At 36.4% G+C, this 23,051-nt stretch overlaps 1 protein-coding gene across 10 annotated transcripts in view; it reads right to left on the reverse strand.

Annotated features, from left to right (window-relative positions):
* CDH12 (cadherin 12) overlaps positions 1 to 23,051 on the reverse strand; it is a 1,018,075-nt gene that overhangs the window by 324,536 nt on the left and 670,488 nt on the right. Inside the window, exons 1-3 of one of the 10 annotated variants that reach the window (XM_084781269.1) lie at positions 21,747 to 21,868; positions 19,993 to 20,066; positions 19,433 to 19,479 (exon numbers count right to left, since the gene is read on the reverse strand). The exons of the other annotated variants lie outside the window; for them this stretch is intronic. The gene's annotated coding sequence lies outside the window, so the exon portion shown is untranslated. Of the gene's footprint in view, positions 1 to 19,432; positions 19,480 to 19,992; positions 20,067 to 21,746; positions 21,869 to 23,051 lie in introns of those variants that run through there. 10 annotated transcript variants of the gene reach the window in all.

The following is a 23,051-nucleotide window of genomic DNA, read 5'->3' on the forward strand; positions in this document are numbered from 1 at the left end:
TTCTCTTTGCCTATATGCCAACTAGGCCTTATCCCACAGATTCCTTAACTATCTAACAAACACCATTAGTTAAAGACCATGTATTTAACACATGAAGTTAGGAAGTCATCTTATATTCAAAGCCTAACGGAGAGGGAATTCAAGAGAAACACAAGGAAGCTGGAGAGCAAATTTCATGTCATTCATTCAACGACAGGAAGCCATCTTGCTAACTTACTAATGAGTACTGTAAACTAACAAAAGGTACACAGGGAGATGTAAGGTTTTAACACCTAGAACATTGATCAACAGGCGAATTTGTGTATTAAAATGTTAAAGTAATATCCTAACTAGGCAAAACTGAAAATTTCTGTCCCAGATAATTATATCTGAAAATATCAACAGTTATGTTAGTAGAAAAAAATTAAAGATAGAAACAATCTGAGCACAAAAAGACAACAACAACTTTGCCTTTTGAATTCCCTCTGTGTCGACTTGTGGCTTCCAATCATGATCATGAATAGTGAGAAAAGTAATGGTTTTATACATTATACAAATTTACAGAAGGAAAGAAAGCTAACACTAAGCCCTGCTCAGTTCAAATTCCTTATTTTCACCATAAATTTGTCAGTGCTGAAATTCTTTATGATTTTAAAAACCCAATATATCTGAAGAACAGTAAAAAAAATTGGATTCTGGTACATCTTCAATTTCTTCAGAGACTTTGAAAGGAGATAGTTGACATTTGAATATATAAATTAGAAGTTCTTGTCAAGGTACTTTATGCCTTTACAGAAAAAATACACTCCCAATCTCCATGAGGTATGTATGACTTGATTATCTTTTTTATTCACTAGCACAAACGAAAGTCATTATGCATGGGAAAAAATGAAAATGCGATATGTATCTAATTTTAACATGGCTATATTTCCAAATCTATATCTATGTCCCCAGGTGACATGGAGATTACAGATCTTCATTGTTAAGCAGTGGTATTATTCTCAAAATAAAAGGAAGCTAATAAAAATTCCATTAAAGGGGAGACAATTTGCATCTGAACTAGAAAACTCCATTCCACAAGGATAAAGGTTGCTGTTCTGAGAGCAAAGCAAGTGTAACAAATTTGCCTTTCATTGATTATATTTACACCCCTAGGAAATCATGGGGAAAACTTCAGACGCTTTATTTTCTTCATCTTGGAGCAGACTGAATCATCACTTCTTTTTATGGTAGTAGTAACTCCCGATGCTACTATTTCCTTTTGGATCCAAATTCTCAGAGGTTAAATGTCTTTTTCTTTAGACTCATCTTAGCAGAGTTGGATGATGTCAACAAAAAGTTAATTTTTGCCTTGACAGTAGAATTGAGAATAGAAAGAAATACCAAGGCAGGGTGAATAATGTATATATACATATTCAGTGGAATTTAAATTAACTTTCAATATGGAGTTACATATAAAAACACAAGAACAAAAAGCAAAGCTAGCTATTACTTTGCATCTGAATAAAATGAGCCTTCAGGTTATGAATGTTGTGAATAGTTTTGGACATTCACATTCACAGGCCAAAAACAGGGGAAAACCACAAATATTATAGTTTTATGTTGACACTATTATGGAAATTATATTTATACAGACTTTTACATATTTTGACATAATAAGCAATAACTTCCCTGCTATTTAATGTGTATAATTCTAAGTAGGTTAGTATGTTAAAATGATGCTCATAAACCAATACTAATATACATCTTATAAACAATTTGTGAGACGTAGTATGATTTTTTAATATAATTTTATTCTCAGAGAATTTTATACAATAATTTATGATCATAGTAACCTTCTTTTTCCCTTAAGTTCTCTGAGGCCCATCCATATTTCCTCTCTCTTCACTCTGTATCCTCTTTTTTGATCTTCTTAAATGAACTCCAAGAGTCTAATTTGTGCTGCCCATACCTACACTCCTGGGTACATCCACTGACCACAACTGAGCTACCAAAAGCCTCGCCCTTGCTGAAACCTGAATTCTCTTCCCATAGAACCCACCGACTGTCTATATGTCCTCAGTAATGGGTTGGAGTTCATGAAGAACTTTTACACTACATGTTAAAATGCCAACTGGCTTGATCATGTACCAGCATTATAGAAGCAAGCATAGCTACTCTGATTTCTGGAGTGCGGCACGCCAGTCAAGTCCAGCAACAGATTTCTCTTCTCTCCTCTCTGACCTCCATCCAGATTTTACAATCCCCCACCTCTTCTTCAGTGAGGGAGACTGATAATGTGTATTAGTGGATCCATGAGCCACAAATGCAACATCTGACATTACTTCTCTACTTTTAATTTTCTTTTATTTACTAAGTCTTAATGACACCAATAAGTTATTTGAAATGCAGCTTCTAAGAGTTAATAGACATATACTCTGTAATGTGGGGTTTTGTTGGGTTTGGTTTCATTTCTTTTTCCAAATGATAAGTCCACTTCTATACTTTTTTAAGAGTTAATTTATTTATTCACTTTGCTTCCTGATCGTAGTCACCTCTCTTTTCTCCTCTCCTCTCCACCCTTCCTTCTTTCCCCATCCCTCTTCTTTACTCCTAAGAAAAGGAGAACCTGCACACCAACCCACTCCAGTACATCAAGTCCCCTCAGGGACATCCTCTTCTTCTGTGGCCTGGTGAAGAACTCCTGCAGGAGAGACTTGATCAAAAAGTAGTCAACAGAGCCCATGTTAGAAACAGCCCTTGTTCCCCTTATTAGTGGACCCATATTAAGCCTGAGCTGCTCATTGGTTACTTCTGTGTAGGAGGCCTAGGTCCAGTCCATGAATATTCCTTGGTTGGTGGTTCAGTCTTCACAAGGCCCTCTGGAATACGATTACTTGGTTCAGTTGGCCTTCTTGTTGAGCTCCTGTCAGTTTCCATGTCCTTTCCTTCTCCCTACTTTTTCACAAGACTCCCTGTGCTTCACACAAGGTATGGCAAACTCAGCTTCTGTTTGGAACCACTGCTGTGTGCTGTGTGAAGCCTCTCAGAGGACAGCTATGGAAGGGTCCTGTTTGCAAGCAGAGCTGAATTAGTAGTGTCAGGGTTTGGGTCTCTCCTATGGGATGAACCTCAGGTTGGGACAGGCATTGGTTGGAAATTCCCTCAATCTTTGCTCTATCTTTATACCTGCACTTTTGAAGACAGAGTAAATTTTGGGTTGAAGTTCTTCTGGGTGCGTTGGTGTCCCTTTTCCTTCACTAAGAATACTGTCTTGTTAGAGGGTGTGCTCTTCAGTCTCCATGAGCCAAGCTACTAGGAGTCTCAGCTAGAGTCACCCCCATATCCTCCCAGATGCTTACCCTGTCTTAGGTCTCCATCTTGTCACAGAGATGCCCCTGCCCATGGTTTCTCTTCTCTCTGCAAGCCCTCAGTCCTCTCACCTGCACTCTCACCAGGTTTGATCTCTACCTTCATTTCTCTCTGTTCACCCTCTGCTACCTGATTCCCTCTCTTCAACCACTTCTGCCTTTGATTCTGTTTTCCCTTCATGGTGAGATTTAAGTATCCCTCCTTGGGTCCTACTTGTTACTTATCTTCTTTGGGTCTGAGAATTGTAGTGTGTTTATCCTTTACTATATGGCTAAAATCGACTTATGAGTTAATTGCTTCACCTGCTTATAAGTGAGTTACCTTCCTCACGATCTTTTAAAGTTCTATCAATTTGTCTAAATTTTCATAATTTCCTTGTTTTTAAAAGCTGGGTGGTATTCCATTGTGTAAATTAACCACAGTTACTTTATCACAACCTAGATGTCAGTTCTACATCTGTAAATCATCAATGTATTAAATATGAAATTGAAAAATATAAATTTTACATACTTATTCTATAAAAATTCTAACAACAATTTACTAGGGAAAATATTTAGTAAAGGAAAGTAGATCCAAATAATTTTTATCTATATAAATATTTGCCCAAATTGACACATTAAAAATACATTTTCAAGTAGGGTTTAACCACAAAATTATGTGATTAAAATAGGAAATTACAGTGTTAATATTTAGCTTAAATTCTAAACTTCATAAAAACTGTCCAAAGAATAATTATTTTGGGTCTGCCTCATCCATCTGGGGCACAGATAGCAGAGGTGAACATCATGCTGTCCCTGGACCCCCATTCAACTGCCTTCCTGAGGAGGCCTGAGGGGGAGGAGCCCCAGGACCATCATCATAGACCCACCCCACCAATTACCAGCCTGCCAATCAGGTGGTGGCACAGCCAGCAAAGGTGAGCTCCATGCTTTCCCTGTACCACAATTACCCTCCTTTCCAAGGAGATCTGTGTGTGTGGTGTGATGGGGTGTCAGAAGTATCCAGCTTGGACCCCTTGTTGCTAATTCCCCACCAGACTGATACACTTGGGGTATATCCTGGAGAAGTGAGCCATGTTCTGTTCACTGCACTCCATCGTCATGCCTAATGTTCCACCTGCCTCCTTAAGGAGTGCTACATCAGGAACATCCAACGAACCAGGCTAATGGCCAGCTTGAGAACTCAATCAACAAGAGCTAGTGTAATATGGTACCACTAGGACCCAGCAGTCTAAGTATAGCAAGCCCTGGACAACCTAACACAACTGAAGCACAATAAAATTATTTTAATTCCAGCCTTATAAAGATGATAGAGGTTTTTAAAGAGAAAATGAATAAATCCCTTAAAGAAATACAAGAAATTACAATTAACAGGTAAAGGAAATGAATAAAACTTTTCAAGACCTTATAATAAAAATTGAATCAATAATGAAAACATCCTGGAGATGAAAAGCCTAGGGAAGAGAACAGGAAAAACAGAATGAAGCATCAGCCAAAGAATGAGAGGGAAGAGACAATACCATATAGAGAAGATACCACTGAAGAAATCGGTACATCTGTCAAAAAATATTAAATCTAAAATGTTCCTGACACAAAACATCTAAGAAATATAAGACACCATAAAAAAAAAACTAAGAATAATAAGAGTAGAATAAGAAGAATCCCAGCTCCACCTCCCAGAAAATATTTCCAAAATAGTCTTATAAGATAATTTGCCTAACCTAAAGAAACAGATGCCTAAAAACATTTAAAAAGCTTACAAAATAACAGATTAGACCAGAAAAGGAAATCCTCCTATCACATAGTAATCAAAACACTAAATCTGCAAAACAAAGAAAGAAATGTAAAGGCAGGACTGGAGAAAGGTCAAGTAACATATAAAAGCAGGCCTCTCAGAATTAGACCCAACTTCTCAAAAGAGACTTGAAAGCCAGAAAGTCCTGAACAGATGTCATGCAGACACTAACTGACCACAGATGTCAACCCAGACTACCCAGCAAAACTTTCAGCTATCAGAGATGGAGAAAACGAGGTTTTAATATTAAACCTTGTGGATCAAAGACCTCAACATAAAGCCAGAGACACTAAACTGATTAGAATAAAAAGTGGGGAAGAGCCTGGAAAACATTGGCACAAGACACAACTTCCTGAACAGAACACAAACATCCCAGGCCTTAAGGTCAAGGCTGAGAAGCTTCTGTAAAGCAGGAAATACTGTCAACAGAACAAAGCAATAGCCTACATACTGGGAAAAGATCTTCACCAACCCTACATTGGACGAAAAAGGTCTAATATCCAAAATATATAAAGAACTCAAGAAATAAAACACTACCAAACCAAATAAACTAACTGAGAAATAGGGCTTGGAACTAAACAGAATTCTCAACAGAGGAATATCGAATGGCTGAGAAACACTTAAAGAAATGCTCAGCCTCCTTAGTCATCAGGGAAATGCAAACCAAAACAACTCTGAGATTCCATCTTACACCCATCAGAATGGCTATAATCAAAAATTCAGGTGACACCACATATTGGTGAGGATGTGGAGAAAGAGGAACACTCCTTCATTACTGGTAGGAATGCAAACTAGTACACTGACTTTGGAAATCTATATGGTGCTATCTCAGAAATCTGGGAATAAGGCTTCATCAAGACCCAGCTATTCCACTCCTCGGAATATACCCAGAAGATGCTCCAGCACACAAAAAGGAAATATGCTCAGTCATGATCATAGCGGCCTTATTCATAATAGCCAGAGCCTGGAGGTGTCCCCCAGTATAAGAATGGATAAAGAAACTGTGGTACATTTACACTATGGAATACTACTCATCTATTAAAAACAAGGAATTCCCAAAATTTGTGGACAAATGGATTGAACTATAAATAATCATAATGAGTGAGTTAACCCAGAAGCTGACTGAAATGGTATATAGTCACTTATATCTGGACACTAGCCCAAGGGGCATGTCCCATGAAAGTCTTCACTCACAAGGAAAGTGGGACAGAAGGGAGGACATCCTACTGGGACTCTAGGTGAGAGAAACATGGGAGAATGGGGAAATAGAAGGATCCAGAGGGTCCTAGAAAACTACAAGAAGAACATTATGACAGACAGATCTGGGCCTAGGGGTCTTCCTCAAACTATGGCACCAGCTAAGAAGAATATGTGCAGTAAACTTCGAACCCCCACTCAGATCTAGCCAATGGACAGGACATTCTCCATAGTTCAGTGGAGAGTGGGGACTGACTTTCCCAAGAACTCTGGTACCTCATATTTGGCCACCTTCCCCAGATGGGGAGACCTGGTGACACTCAGAGGAAGGATAGCAGGCTACCAAGAAGAGACCTGATAACCTATGAGCATATATAGGGGGGAGGAAGTTCCCCCCAGTCACAGTCATAGGGGAGGAGAATACGGGGAAAGTGGGAGAGAGGGAGGAATGGGAGGATACAATGGATGGGATAACAATTGAGATATAATCTGAATAAATTAATATATGTATAAATAATATTAAACTGAAACTTAAACTATATTTATCCATAAATAAAGACCCACAGAAGATTGTAGAAAGAAAATTGCAACCCAAGGATGCTAAGTATTCCCAAGAAAACAGGGGAAGTAATGACCCATACCAGCAAAACTAAGATAAGGATAAAGATGGTGGTGGCAACTTGTTTTTAATCCCAACACTTAGGTGACACAGGCATGAAGATCTCTGACTTTGAGGTCAGACTTGTCTACATAGTGAGTTCTAGGACAACCAAGGCTACACAAAGAAATCCTGTCTCAAAAAATGAAAAATGAAAATAAATCCAAGAAACAAAACTAAACAAAAAACAAGAGAAGGGAATCCCTCTTTCTCTTCTCTTCTCTTCTCTCTCTCTCTCTCTCTCTCTCTCTCTCTCTCTCTCTCATACACACACACACACACACACACACACACACACACACACCAACATCAAAGTAATGGAAATTGTTGGTTATTGGTCATTAATATTTCTCAACATCAATGGATTCAAATTTTCAATAAAAAGACGCAGACTCATAGAATAGATGTGAAAATAGGATCCATCAATCTTCTGCTTACAAGAAACACACCTCAGCAACAAAGATAGACATTACCTCAGAGCAAATAGCTTGAAAAAGTTTTTCAAGACAATGGACATAAGAAGCAAGAGGTGTTAGTCATTCTAGTATTTCATAAAATAGGCTTTGAACCAAAATTAGGCAAGAGAGATGAGGAAGGACACTTCGTACCCATCAAGGAAAAACTACATCAAGATGGTGTTTCAGTTCTAAATAGCTATGACCCAGATGCAAGGGTACCTACATCCCAAAAGAATCATTATAAAGTTTAATCACACATCAAAAACCACACATTAATAGTGGAGTACTTCAATATCACTCTCTCACCAATGGACAGGTCTAAAAATCAGAAACTAAACCGAGAAATAATGAAAGTAATAATTGTTATGAATCAATTGCCCTAACAGATATCTATATAACCTTGCATTCAAGCACAAATGAATGTATCTTCTCCTTAGCACATCATATAAACTTAAAAATTCATTGCATAGATGGTCACAAATAAAGCCTCAATGGGCACAAGAAAATTGAAATAACTCCTTAAATCTTATCATACCACCATGGATTAAAACTGAATTTCAAAAATATAATACAAACAGAAAGCCTACAATCTTATGTAATTTGAACAATCTCTACTCAGTGACCACTGGCTCTGGGAATCAGTAAAGTACATATTAAAGACTTACTAGAATTCAATGAAAATGAAAGCACAACCTATCCAAACTTATGGGACATAATAAAAGCTGTGCTAAAATGAAATTTTGTTACTCTAACTGCTTTAATAAAGAAAATGGAGAGATCTTATACTAGCAACTTAACAGGGAACCTGAAAGATGTAGAACAAAAAGTAGAAAAAAAACCTAAGGTCAAACTCAGGGGGTAAAGTAAAAAACTTAGAAACAAAGAGAACAATACAAAGAATCAATGAAACTAAGACTTGGTTCATTGAAAACATTAACAAGATACACAAACCCTTAGCTAAACTAACTAAAAGGCAGAGTGACAGTATCCAAATTAACAATATCAGAAATGAAAAGTAGGATGTAACAACCAATACAGAAAAAGCCTGTATAGAACAAAATTGGATAATCTAAATGAAATGAAAAAAAAATTTCTTGATAGGTACCATTTACCAAAGTTGAATCAAGATGACACAAGCCATTTAAGTGGGACTATAAACCTTAAGGAAATAGAAGGAAAAAAGCCACAGGCAGATAGTTTTAGGCCAGAATTCTACCAGATGTTCATAGAAAAACTAATGTTGATACTCCTCAAATTATTGCACAAAATAAAAGTAGATGGAACATTGTCACACACATTATATGAGGCTTCAGTAACCCTGATACCTACACTACAAAAAGACTCAACAAACAAAGAAATTTTCAGACCAATTCCCTGTAAGTGGAGATACATGGAATATAAATTAGAAAGGAGGAAGTGAAGGTATAACTATTAACAGATAATATGATAGTATACAATAGTGACCCCAAAAATTTTACGAGAGAACTCTGACAGTTGATAAACACCTTGAGAACAGTAGCTGGATACAAAATTAACTAAAAAAAAAAAATCATTGGCTTTCTTTACTAGAAGTGAAAATAGAATAAGAAAGAAATTAGAAAACAACACTCTTCACAACAGCCAGAAATAATATACAATATCTTTGTGTAACTCTAACCCAATAATTGATTGACTTCTATGACAAGAATTTCAAGTCTCTGAAGATAGAAACTGAAGAGACATGAGAAGATGGATAGATCACCCATGCTCACGTATTATTAATTAAGATAGGAAAAAATGGTCATTTTACCAAAAACAGTCTACAGATTCAAAGCAATTCACATCAAAATTCCAACACAATACATTACAGACCTTGAAAGAACAATTCTTATCTTTATATGGAAAAATAAAAAACTCAGTACAGCTAAAACAATCCTGTATAAGAAAAGAGTTTATGGACATATCACCATTCCTGATTTCTTTTTCTTGTTTCTTTTTTGTTGTTGTTGTTTTGTTTTGTTTTGTTTTGTTTTTCTGAGACAGGGTCTCTCTGTGTAGCCTTGGCTTGCTTTGTAGACCAGGCTGGGCTCAAACTCACAGTGATCCACCTGCCTCTGCCTCCTGAGTGCTGGGATTAAAGGCATGCGCCACCACCACTCGACCATCCCTGATTTTAAGGAGTATCACAGAGCAGTAGTAATAGAAACAACATGGCATAGAAATAGTTAGGTTGGTTAGTGTAATCTAATCAAAGATCCAGAAATCAATCCACAAACCAAAGACACCTGAATTTTGACAAAGAAGCCAAGACCATAAAAAAAAAAAGCATCTTCAACCAGTGGTGATCATCTAACTGGATGTCAACAAATAGCCATTGCATGAATGAGATTGAAACTTGAAAAGATTAAGTAACTGTCCAAGCACTGATCAGACAATAAGAGACAGAATTTTGACTCAGTTTTCTTAAGCACAAAGCAAGTGTGATGTTCTTTTGGTGACATAAGACAAATATAGGCCACTTAGGGCCTAGTTCTTTGTAGTAGGAGGCAGGTATAGCTGTCAGAACAGAGAAATACACCTCTAGCAACTTCACTTCAAAGAACCAGAATCAGGCTGATCAGTGTGATCTAATCAAAGACCCAGAAATAAATCCACAGACCTACAGAAACTTGAATTTTTACAAAAGCCCAAGACCATACGAAAGAAAGCTTCTTCAACAAATGGTGCTCATCTAACTGGTTGTACGCAAATAGAAGAATGCAAATAGATCTATATTTATCACCCTGCACAAACCTCAAATCCAGTGGATCAAAGACCTCAACACAAAAAAACCAGATACACTAAATCTAAAACAAGAGAAACTGGGGAATAGCTTTGAATTCTTTGGCACAGGAGACAACTTCTTAAACAGAACACCAACAGTTCATGCTCTAATATCAGCAATTAATAAACGGGACCTCATGAGACTGAGAAGCTTCTGGAAGGCAAAGGACACTGTTAATAGAACAAAATGGCAGTATACAGAATGGAAAAATATTTTGACCAATTCCACAGCCAATAGAGGGCTAATATCCAAAATATAGAAAGAACTCAAGAAATTAAACACCAACAAACCAAATAACCCATTTAAAAAAAGAAGTACAGAGCAAAACAGAGAATTCTTAACTGAGGAATCTCTAATAGATGAGAAGCACTTAAAGAAATGTTCAGAGTCCTTAGTCATCAGGGAAATGCAAATAAAAATGACTCTGAGATTCTACCTTACAACTGTAGGAATGGCTATGATCAAACCCTAAAGTGACAGCACATGCTGGCGAGGACGTGGAGCAAAGGGAGCTCTCCTCCATTCCTAACGGGAGTGGAACTTTGATAACTACTTTGGAACTTTGATAACTGGTTAGGAAGTCAATCTGTTGCTTTCTCAGAAAATTGGGAATAGTTTTATTAAAGTTATTTTTATGGAACTGTGCTTCTTTTTCAGTTTTTCTCTTAACCTGGCTATTACACAAATAACTGAGACTCTTCTATGTTTGTTCAATAATAAGCTTCCCAACACAATACCTGAGCAGTTATTACTCTATTCTTCACCCTCTAAGCTAATGTGGTTTCTCTCCAGTGTACATCCCAGAGATACCTGCAATTTGTACTTTTCCCTCTTCCAGCACCTCTCCTGATGTCCCCTAAACCTCTCCCTTAGCTCAGTCCCTTACTTCCTCCTCTTGCTCCTTCCTCTGCTGTCAGGAAGTCCAGCTCTGTTTTCTTTCCTGCTGAGAAGTAGGTTGTAAGCTGCTTTATTGGCATATTGGAGACATTTTTGGGAGCAGTGTTTGCACGACTTTGAGATTGGAGATTCTCAGAACAAGGATTGCATCTATATATGGGGGTATAATAATCAACATTTGAATTATACAATAAACTTATGCCTACTCAAGACCCAGTGATACCATTCCTGGGAATATGCCCCCAAAATATTCCACCATACCATAAGGACACTTGCTCAACTATACTAAGAGCAGCTTTATTTGTAACAGACAGAAACTGGAAACAACACAGGTGTCCTTCAAATGAAAAATAGATAAAGAAAATGTGGTATATTTCCACAATGAAATACTATTCCACTATTAAAAACATGGACATCATGAAATTTGCAGAAAAATGAATGGAACAAGAGAAGATAACCCTGAGTGAATTAACCTTGGCCCAGAAATATAAGCACGGTATGTACTCACTTATAAGTAGATATTATCCACAAAATACAGGATAACCATTCTACAATCCACAGACCTAAAAAAGCTAGGTAACGAAGACAGCCCAAGGAAGGATGCCTGAATCTCAATAAAAAGTGGTAATAAAATATACGTCTGAAACAGATGGAGAGAGGTTACTGGGTGGGAGATGCGGTATGGAGGACAGATACAGGGTTCAGGTGTGGGGAAATAAGTGCTGATGAGGGAAGTGCTGGGAGAGAGAATGAAAATCAGGGTGGGGGCATCTCTGGGAAGGGGCCAGGCTCCTGGGGCGGGTCTATGGAGGTGGCCATAGTTGAGACTCCGAGCAGCATGGGATATGGATCCAGAAGTGATCACCCCTGTAGCATGGCAGGATTTCCAGTGGAGAAAGAGGGCAGCAACCCACCCACAAAATCTTTGCCCCAAAATTTGTCCTGAGTACAGTAAGTGTAGGGGTAAAGATGAAGCAGAGAATAAGAATGGCCAATCAACGACTGGTCCAATTTTGAGACCAACCTCATGGAAGAGAGCAACCCCTGATACTATTTAATGATACACTGCTAACGATTGCAGACAGGAACCTAGCTTAATTGTCTTCTGAGAGGCTTCATCTAGCAGCTGGTGGAAAAGGACCAAAACACGCACAACTAAACAATTGGAGTCCACGGTTACTTCAGGAAGAGTGAAAGGAAGGATTGAGGGAGCCTGAAGGGTCAACAACGCCATGAGAATACTTACAGAGGAAACTAACCTGGGACCGCGGAGGCTTACAGAGACTGGACCACCAACCAAAGAGCATGCATGGGTTGGAATTAGGCACCCTTCACGTGAATAGCAGATATTCAGCTTGGTGTTTATGTGGGTCCCCTAACGATTGGAGCAGGGGCTCTCTCTGACTCTGTTGCCAGCCTTTGGATGCATTTCCCAATGCGGGTCTCCCTTTTATGGCCTTAGTGGGAGAGGAAGTGCTCAGTCCTGCGGCAACTTGAATGTGCCAAGGGGCATTGGTACACTTCTCTAAGCAGAAGGATAAAGAAAGTGGAGGGAAGGTGATGTGAGGGTGGGACTTGGAGGAGAAGAAGGAGGGGTTTTTGATCAGGCTGAGAAGTGATTAAATAAATTAATAAAAAGGAATAAGAATAATCTTTTTTTTTGTCAAAAATGAGTGGTATACCCTATGAGCATATACAGGGGGAGGCAATCCCCCTCAGGAACAGTCATAGGGGAGGGGAATAAGGGGAAAATGGGAGGGAGGGAAGAATGGGAGGATACAAGGGATGGGATAACCATTGAGATGTAACAAGAATAAATTAATAAAAAAAATTTTAAAAAACACAGTTTGGAAGCCTGAAAAAAAAAATGAGTGCTATTATAATACTCTCAATGGACAGTTTCTAATACCTCAAATCTTGGAAAAAGGCAATAATGATCTTAAGATTTTTTATAAAGACGTTTATATGGAAAGTACACATAAAGATTTTAAATAAGAGAGATGTGTATTTAGTACATATACGGGGGGGAAACTGCCTCACATTATTTTCTTTTGTCCTGACTTCTGTTTCTCTGGAATAGTTTACAACCACCATTCTCACAGCATCTACACTAGCTGCTGCTATTTCAGACAGTAACTACAGGGGGCTTGGTTGTTAAATTTCTTTTGAAACTTGATTACAAGCTGGAGATTAGAGAATTGATTTCAAGGCTAAGAATTATCAAGTTCTGCAGGAGGTGTTGGCACAGTGCAGAGCCAGGAGATGGGTGGTGAAAATCTAATCTGAATTGAAGGTCTTAAAAGTAACAGAGCTGGATTAAGTCAGGTGTGAAATATGAAATCTCGGAACCTTAGAATCCATTCTTCAGTTGATGTCTGAAAATGTGAAACTGATGCTAATAGTGAGATGGGAAATATTGTCTCTTAGGTATGTATGGATCAAATTTTATGCTTTGTCTAGATTTTCAAGTAATTGAGAACTCACCACATAATTTAGACACAGACAATCAATTTCCAAACTCTAATGATGCAACTGGTAATCTTACACAGAAACTTATCAACACTAATACATGCAGACTGCTATCTAACCAAACATCTAGGCACTTCACAGACTCCACAAACGAAAACACATCCCTGTTTTGAACTCATTGATCGCTACAGAAACTGTATTTCATATATATGTGAGTCAAACCTCCCTGGGTAGCCAATTAGTGCTTAAATGTCATTTTTTTATTAATTTATTCATATTACATCTCAATTGTTATCCCATCCCTTGTAACCTCCCATTCTTCCCTCCCTCCCATTTTCCCCTTATTCCCCACCCCTATGACTGTTCCTGAGGGGGATTACCTCCCCCTGTATATGCACATAGGGTATCAAGTCTCTTCTTGGTAGCCTGCTATCCTTCCTCTGAGTGCCACCAGGCCTCCCCATCGAGGGGACATGGTCAAATATGGGGCACCAGAGTTCATGGGAAAGTCAGTCCCCACTCTCCACTCAATTGTGGAGAATGTCCTGTCCATTGGCTAGATCTGGGTAGGGGTTCAATGTTTACTGTCATTCTTGAATTATTTTAGTCTATGGTCTTATATTTTAATATATTTCTGTCATTTGCTGATGTTTTTAAGGTCGTTCCCCCTGGTCTATATTCTTACTAAGGTGTACAAAAAACACCTCTTAATTAGTAAATAATTTGTTTTTCTATTCCTCCCATACTGTCTGCATTGTGACATATTACACATTGCTCTTTACCAATAGTTTATAGAAGAAAATATCTCAAAAATGTTTTGATATGGTTACTTTTCCTCAGAATAAAGAGATAAACACCATTTAAGTTTATTATATATAACTCTTTGGGTATATTAGTAGCATGATTTGTATTTGCATCATAAATTAGGTACCTAACTTGTTATTGCTAAGGTGACCATACTTCAGGCAGACAAAGGATTAGAAAAAAATGTCTCAGACATTTATTTTTTTTGTTGTGTTGTTTGTCCTACTTGAACTGGGACGTTGAATTCTTCTCACCTTCAGACACTACCTGAATCATTGGCTTTTCATGGTGTCTTACTTTTCTTACTGTTGTGAGACAATATCAACCAAAAGCAACTTAAGAGAGAAAGGTTTCCTTCAGCTGACCTAAGGGATACAGTCCATCCTTGCATGGATGCCACAGTGGCAGCAGGATTTGTGTTGCTGGACCCCATTGCTTTCAAGCCCAGGAAGCAGAATGATAATTGCTAATGATGGTTTCTTTTCTTTCAGACCAGGACACTAGCCAACACAAGTGTACTACTAAGAATCTCTCTAAGGTACTGGGGAAAACTATCTTAACCTAGAAAAACCCTCAGATGTGTGTCTTTTGGTTGGTTCTAGATCATGTCAAAATGACAATTATTAAGTGTCCTAATGTACTTGCTTCATTGACTTTGGAGTAGGGAAATTACATCTGCTCTCCCAGACTTCTGACCTTTGATTTTAGACAAACTTTTTCCCTCTCTATTTTGGCCTTCAAATATTAGAAGGTCTTTCCTTTTATAATCACATTAAGTAATGTATTTTAGTAACACACACACACACACACACACACACACACACACACACACACACAAACAATTGTGTCTCTTCTCCAAAAAAAAAAAATCACATTGGAATCTTAACCACTTCCCAACAAGGTGGTATTTAGAAATGAGGCTTTTGGTAGGTAATTATGTTTTAGAAGGCAGGATATTCTGAATAGCAACCCATATAGACAACATTATCCAACTTGTGATTATACTGTTCAAAAATCTATGTCTAAAAAGACATGGGCCCTTACTAAACACTAAATGCACTGTTGTCTTTGCCATAGCCTTTGCAGACCCTTTGACTGTGAAAAAGGATTTTCTGTTTTTATAAACTCACATCTATTTTAGCTCAGTAGAGCAGTTGTGGAGTCTAGGACAATGGCAACATCCCTATATTATATATCCACATTGTTTACAAAGCATGGAGAATGTTGTCGCTCAAGAGTAAGAGATGAAAACGTCAGGTTTTTGTTTGCCATGGCCTGGGCACAGCATAAGCTTTTGAGACCTAATATGGCTCAGAAATATTTTAACATGGATTTTCTAGTGGAAGCACTTCAGGAATTAGCTCATTAAACATGAAAAAATCTAATTTATTTAGATTAGGTCTTTGAACAGAAAATCAGATATAGGTCTTATTTTCTTCTTTGTTAAAAATATAAATTGATTTCAAATTATCAATTTCTTCCAAGTTTTATGATATTTCTATGAGACATAACAGTAAGAATCTTATAGAAAATTTAGAATTTAGTGTAAGAAAAAAAATAACTGATTGCATTCTAAAAAAAAAAAAAAACTCCAGGTTGCTCCTTGGTGCTAAGTGAAGCACTTAAGAAAACATGTCCAGTCATCCATGTCATAAGAACACTAGATTATCATACATTCAACTTTAATAATCAACTGCTTAAGTTGCACTTCTGTCCTAGAGAGGCTAATGTGTTCTGCTATGTACCTTACTTTCTACTCTCAGGTATTATGAGACAATGAATAAAATCTAGTAACTGGATCATATTTCTTTTAGCTTAAAATGACTAGAAAGGATTGAAATTACTTATACATATTGATTTTCTTCTAAAATGCCTTCTATTGTCAAGGTAGGTTGATGTTCTCTCACTGGGCACTCCTGCACTACCTCTCATTTCTTCAGCCTTAACCATAACAGAATGGATAGCAGCAAGAAAATGTGCTTACAGCATCTGAAAACTTCATTCTAATTGTAACCTTCTTAAAAATCATCATTTGGCTATCTTATCCCCAATTTCATATGAGAAGTTATTAGGCCATATGTCTAAGGCTTTATCCACACTTATTTCTCGAGTTTTTGGTGACTGTTCAGGCAGCAAACTGTTTCTGTCTTCATCTCATTTAGGAAGCTGCTAACCTGCACTCCTTGTATACTCGGTACACAATAACTAATTTCATTTCTTCTCAAGTTTCTGATGGGGTTGAAGACCAGACAGTTTAGCTTTACAAGTAAGTTTAGTTGTCTAGGGGTTAAGATGTGTTTAGTTCCAGATAGACGTTTTAAGTTGATAATGATGAGATATGGTACATATCGATCTACATTCAGAATTTTAGATGCACCAAGAGAAGAAAGATGTTTTTCTTCAAGGTTGTCAAATACAAATAGCCAAAACACTATGAACATATCATTTATATGATTCCTGATTTTCCTTAGTTCTTCTTGCAGTAGGTAGTTTATTGTATATATGTGTAAAAATATAAATGCATATGTAACCTGCTGTCCTTCCTCTGAGTGTCACCGATACCCTATGAGCATATACAGGGGGAGGAGGTCCCCCTCAGTCACAGTCATAGGGGAGGGGAATAAGGGGAAAATGGGAGGGAGGGAAGAATGGGAGGAGACAAGGGATGGGATAACCATTGAGATGTAACAAGAACAAATTAATAAAATAATATATACCTTGGAAAAAATAAATGCATATGTAAAAAATAAAAGCTTTAAAAATATAAAAATGCAGACCTATTAGAATAAAAAGAAAAGAAAAAAATCTACTTTAAGAAATGCATTAAACAAATAGAAAGAACAGCAAAATGTGTGGAGAGGGAGATGCTGGACTAACTACATATATTTTCATATAAATATCCCTATGTAACTCAGTGTTCTGTTTTCCTATCAGTTGCTGTGACAAAAATCCTGACCAAAAGTAACAATGGATAAAATGGTTCACTTGGGTAAAAATTCCTGGATATAAACCTCAGCAAGCCCTGATTAAAGCACAGGTTATATTGTTTTTATAGTCAAGAGCAGCAAGGAGTTTGATACCATGCTCTGTGATCACATGATACTTCTATGTATCTTTATCTTGGTTTAGGATACCCTATTCATAGAATGTTGTCACTCAAAATAAACTTGTCTTCCCTCATCAATTAACGAAATAAACAAATCCACATAGGCATGTCCACAGGCCAACCTGGACCAAGGAAGCTGTGCAAATAATTCTCTCTCTTGTGACTGCAGATTGTAGTAAACTACTAGCTAAAAGCTAACCACCATACCCAGTATCGTACATTTAGAGAAAATAATAATTTTCTAAAGAAAAAGGCCTCAAATATGGTAAATGGGTACAACAGTCTCATAGAATACTATGTAAATTAATTTTGCTTAAAATAAGTCTGTTTTGCTTTTTCAATTAGGGATATTCACAGAGGCCATTATAAGAAGAGAATAATATGTTTAAATTAAAAAAGGAGTGTAGATGAGAAGAAATGAAAAAATAGAAAAAGATATGCCAGGAGAAAATAGTCTGAAACCTAAGAACCCCAAACATGATTTTATTATGTCTTTGAACTATAGAGTATTAATCAAAATCTTATTTTTCTTTGCCTCAGTATCTTAAAGTTATATAACATATATGGGTTTTGCATGAAACTTAGAATTTTTTATTTTTTTTGTAGTTTCATAACATATAATTATACAAAAGAAGTCCAGACCGGCAAATGTTCCTCTGATGTTTTATGTTTATTTTTTTCACAGTATGTCATAATTTTCTAAATGGTAAAATGCTACAATATTGTATGTTGCCTTGGGGATAGATTTTAAAAACAAATCAATAATGTAATATGATTGTACACTTAAACGCTTTTATTCATATAGGTAAATATACAATAACATTTCCATGTGAAAGACAACTAATATAAGGGTCTGACACTACCAGTTTAGAGGTTTAATATGCTACTCTAAATGAGACATTTTGTGAAAGGTACAGGCTGTGACCTAACGTTCATTACACTTAGTTTCCCAAGTGCCAAAAATTGATGGGGGAGCCAAAGTGCATTATTGTTCTTCATGGGACCTTTGTATTTATTAGCCATGAGTCCGATGCTAATGGGATTCACTCTTGTTGGATTGATGTTCAAGGTTAGATGGGAAGATGCGCTCCTGATCTGGACCAGAAATTATCTGCCTGTTGTCAATTAGAAAAGAAAAAGGGCAAGGTGGAGGTTGATTCTGGCATTAATAGGAATAATAGATGCTGAGGATGCATAATGAAACTCAATAAGATAATGTCCTAAAAATCTCACACTGACAAAGTTATGCAGTGCGGAGACCTTTTATCATTGTCATCTAAGGAACATGTAATACAAAGAGAATGGCCCAACTCATTTCTTCTTGAATTTATATATGAAAACGAATAATATTTTTGTTTGATATAGATATTTTTATATACTTAAGACAAACTTATATTACATGACGTAGAAATGTAAAAAATTTACCACTTACTTAAAAAATTGTGTCTTTGCATATATGCCTTCACATGTTTGTAAATCTTTATAATATAAATGCAAATAAATATGCACAATTACTTATATAATGGAAATATGTTTGATTTTGTGATGAAGGAAAAAAAATGAAAATAGATCAAAGGTGTTGCTTTTTCTGTTGTCTATGTAATTTACTTTCAAAGGTAGTTTTTAAAGTTATACTTTAACCAATTTCTTCTCTCAATGACAAGCACAGTTTTCACAATTTACTGAAGGTATTAACATTTCATATTGTAAAAACTGTTTAAGTCAAGTAGTCTAGTGGCACTTTTTACCTTTCCTCCCAAGATAACATTTATAAATAATTTTGGAGAAAGATAGAAGCACGTGCATTTGCTCATGTGTGTTACTCTGATTATTGTAACTTTAACAGATTTCTGAAGTTAAATAGCTTAAAAAGTAAAGAGGCTTTTTTGAATTATATTTCTGGAGGCCAAACTCACCAGCCTACATCTGGTGATAAACTTCATCTTGGCAGAGTCCCAAGGCTCTGTAAGAAATCAGATGATAAGAGACACCTTGAATGCTCCACTGTGTCTAGCTGACTCTTCTTTCTCTTTACAGAACACCACCAGTTTTCAAGCAATAGGAACCCAACTTATGAAACCTTCTCTCACATCCTAACCCTCTACCAAAGACAACACTTAAGAACACAATCAGATTTTCCACAGTTTTAGAATTTCACCATAAGGATTAAATTTTGACAGTTTTGCAGAGGCGAAACCAGATTTAAACCACTGTAAGTAAAATAGATTTTACTAAAAATATTTACTGAATGTATTTTTATAAAGATGAGGTATATTTGTAATAACTGTTAGACAATTGCTATTTTTCTAGTAGTCTTATAAAGATAGAAACATGTGTCATGAGAGATGGCTCAGTAGTTCAGAGGACTTGATGCTCTTTTAGAAGGCCCAAGTTTGATTACCAGAAGACACATTCTGGTTAAAAACACAATACAACATAACACAACAAAACAAAACAAATGAACAAACAAAATCACCTGATCCTCAAGCTTCATGGGAGCCTTCGCTTTCTTTTGACCTTCTAGGCACCGGAAAGATGTGTGGAACACATCTGTGCATGCAGAAAAAAACACTAATAAACATATAATAAAAATGAGTAGGTCTTCCTATGAAGTCAATGTCTAAAATACATCCGTAGAATTAGATTTTCTAAGTGAGAAAAGGTTGAAATTAATAGTCCTTAAACTAAAATAAACCACTGACGTTGCTAACTAGACAGAACAAATCTTTCATGAACAAAGTTGTATTCAGGAAATATGAGATAAGTATATGATGAAATCGAGAAACAAGATGCAAGTCAGAAAAAGGGTAATCATTCTTATATGAAAGATACATACAATTTGTTACCGTGTGAACTTAAGATATAAAACATTTTATGTGCCAATACCTTCATTAATAAATGATTTAAGCATGCCCCACTTTATAATGCTGCCATTAATAAGAAGTAAAATGACACTAAAAATGCCAGGTCAAGTGTTTAGCCTATCTTAAGCATTGTACAAGTACTACTTTTATTTTTAATGCTTATGACTAAAATTATAACCATCTAGAAAATGAATGAAATCACAGCTGATGTGGAAATTTGATCAAGCTCTGGGCAAAATTAGCTCAGTCATTTTATTTCAAAGGCTATTAGAAAGTGAACTGTAGGATATAAAATTGATGAAAGTGCAGATTGACGTACAAGTTTAGGGCTTTGAGTGTTAACACGGGATGCAAGGCTCACCCTTTAATCTTTCTCTGTCTTGATCATAGCACATACCTATTTTTTTTGTTTCTAAGAAAACAATAGCTTCATTGCTTTGTTCATGTGATTTATATATTCTATAGATGTACTTCTCATGGCTATTGTTACCCCATTATTCTGTAATTGCTCTTGCCAACTGTTTACAGTTAACATTAACTACAATAAACATGTCTTACTATTCTCACTATAAATCATATTGCTCCATAGTAATAATATTAATATAACACTTTTTATATATCTTACATATATGTTCATAGTCTTATTTTACACTCCAGTATAAATATGGCCACATGATTTTTCTGTTTGTTCTTATTTAAGGGATATCAGAAAGAATCAACTTAAAAATAATGCTTTGTTTTGTTTCACAATTTTGGAGCTTCTAATTCAGGCATGCTCATTATCTTTAGCCGTCTATTAAACCCAAGAATGGCCATGGAAATTGCTCCAGCAATATGTCAAGGTAGACTCGTGACATCATAATCTGAAAGTAAAAGTGAGACGAGGAAAGAACTGGGCTGCTACTATTGAATTCAAGCCTAAACCCAGTGACCAATAGGTTTTCCATACTCTCTGCTCTTTAAGAACTATGATCTTCTCTTAACTCTACCACGCTGGGGACAATGTCTCTGAAAGTTACCTTAGAGAACTTTAAACCTCAGTAGAGATTAATTGGAAATTGCCCTCTCCGTATTCTATCTATGTCTCCAAGTTTCATTGTGAAAAAGGACCACTAACCCAGTATGGGCTGTTTGTTTGTGTGTTTGTTTGTGTGTTTGTTTGTTTGTCTTTGCACTCTCAGTAGGGAAAATCTCACTCAAGAATTCTTTCTGGACAGAATATGGAAACATATTTTCAATATAACATGTGAATGAAAAGGGTATCCCCAGACTTCCATAACTTAGAACAAATGCATGTATGAATTTTTTCTTCATTATATAAGTGAGCAGTGAGTGATGTCCTCCCTATTAGTTTGGTGTGTCTCACCATGAAAAGCCACAGTCCATCCTTTGACAATTTTAAAACAGCTGGAAAGAGTAGGCTGGTTTAGAGAGCTGATTTTGGACCCTGTTCTTAAGCCATAGTGAATGTTTCAATCTCCTTCTCTCACCCTCTCCATTGCTGAAAGAAAGATAGATGATAGTATCGCACATATAATAGATAGATTGATGATCAATAAGTGTAACACAATAAACATATACATAATAATGTATATACATTTCTGTTCTTGGTCAATGTGAAACAAACCTTATGAAAACACTGATGAGTATCTATACCAGTGTAGTTACAAATATGGGATACTTGTCTTCAGACACACATATTATGTGGAGGAAATAAATAATACTGAAAAATTTACATTACCAAATATGGAAATGAAGATTATAAAGGACTGGGAGAGTGACCAAAATTTAGAATACATGAAGTTTTCATCCAAGATGCCTACTCCTTTGAGGCCCATGATTCCTTACGGCTCCCAGTTAAGGCACATTCTGAAAAAGCTCTACTTGCATCACTACATTTTACCTATTAGCTCTGAGCCTTTGGTTTTGATTGATGACATCTAATGTTTGGTTATTCTTTATTTCATTATAAAACCATTATTGTCACTTGGAAATGAACATGGTCTAACATGGCAGTGTTCTTTTGAGAACACTGATGACCATCTGAAACACATAAAACTGAAATTGCTAGTTTGACAACAGAAAAAGTAATTTTGAAGAACCACCCTTAATTTCATATGTACAATGTATGAATTAAGTAAATTTTCTTTAATGCTTCTATATGTTGGTTTGTTTTCATTAGTTTTCTATAACTAGACTGTGTATGAATCTTCAGTCAAATGCCATTGGTTATTTTGGTCATTTAACTTGAAACGCTTGTCTTTGAGGATATTTCCATCAGCTGTCTCACAGTAACCATTATTTAAATCTCATATTCCCTTCAACTTGTAGTTCAAGTTTTATTCACTGTCAAATTCAGAAATTTGTAAATTTATAACACTTCTGACATTTTAAAAACTAGGAAGGACAGCAGGTTACCAAGAAGAGACTTGATACCCTATGATCATATAGAGGGGGAGGTAATCCCCCTCAGGAACAGTCATAGGGGAGGGGAATAAGGGGAAATTGGGAGGGAGGGAAGAATGGGAGGATACAAGGGATGGGATAACCATTGAGATGTAACAAGAATAAATTAATAAAGGAGGAAAAAAAAACTAGTTATAAAAATTGAAGCCCAGAAAGCAGTGGAAATAAGAGTGTGCTCTTATTTATATTTTAATCTGAATAGAAG

This window comes from Acomys minous (assembly GCF_964271855.1).
Source record: "Acomys minous genome assembly, chromosome: 5".
NCBI lineage: Eukaryota > Metazoa > Chordata > Mammalia > Rodentia > Muridae > Acomys > Acomys minous.